This window comes from Solanum verrucosum, unplaced genomic scaffold (genome assembly GCF_900185275.1).
Source record: "Solanum verrucosum unplaced genomic scaffold, falcon-dt-bn FXZP01000168.1, whole genome shotgun sequence".
Lineage (NCBI taxonomy): Eukaryota > Viridiplantae > Streptophyta > Magnoliopsida > Solanales > Solanaceae > Solanum > Solanum verrucosum.
Window position 1 is genome coordinate 2,998 of NW_026020277.1, and position 486 is coordinate 3,483.

A 486-nucleotide genomic window follows, 5' to 3' on the forward strand; every position below is an offset into this window, starting at 1 on the left:
TCTTCTCCTCTTTGCACTACCTTTTGCTAGCCTTTTCCTCCTACGTGAGCTCAGTTTTGTGACTAGATCGGTGCCTCTTACCGCGGCACGTACAGGCTCGGGCTGCTCCTCCACATCATCTCCACTGAATAGTGCACCTAGGACTGTATCATCACATAATGCAGAGGGTGCAGCCTGTAGCTCAACAACTGGTGTGGCTAGGATTGCGTCAACATCAGCCCGAAGACTAACTAGTCGGTCCAGAAAAGAAGACATATTACTAGTAGGAGCTAGCCTCTCTAAAACTCTCAACTCAAAAGCATCAAGCCGCTTATGAACTGCTTGGACCTTTTGGTCCCTTTTCGCCTCCATCCTCTTTTCTAATCTTTCTTCGAACTCAGCAATCAATATCTAGGGCTATATGGTGCAGCAAGGTGGCCATCTGAGCCTCTAACTTCTGGACTCGGACTAGTGGTATAACATTGGCTCCTGAAGGCGGGGTGGCTC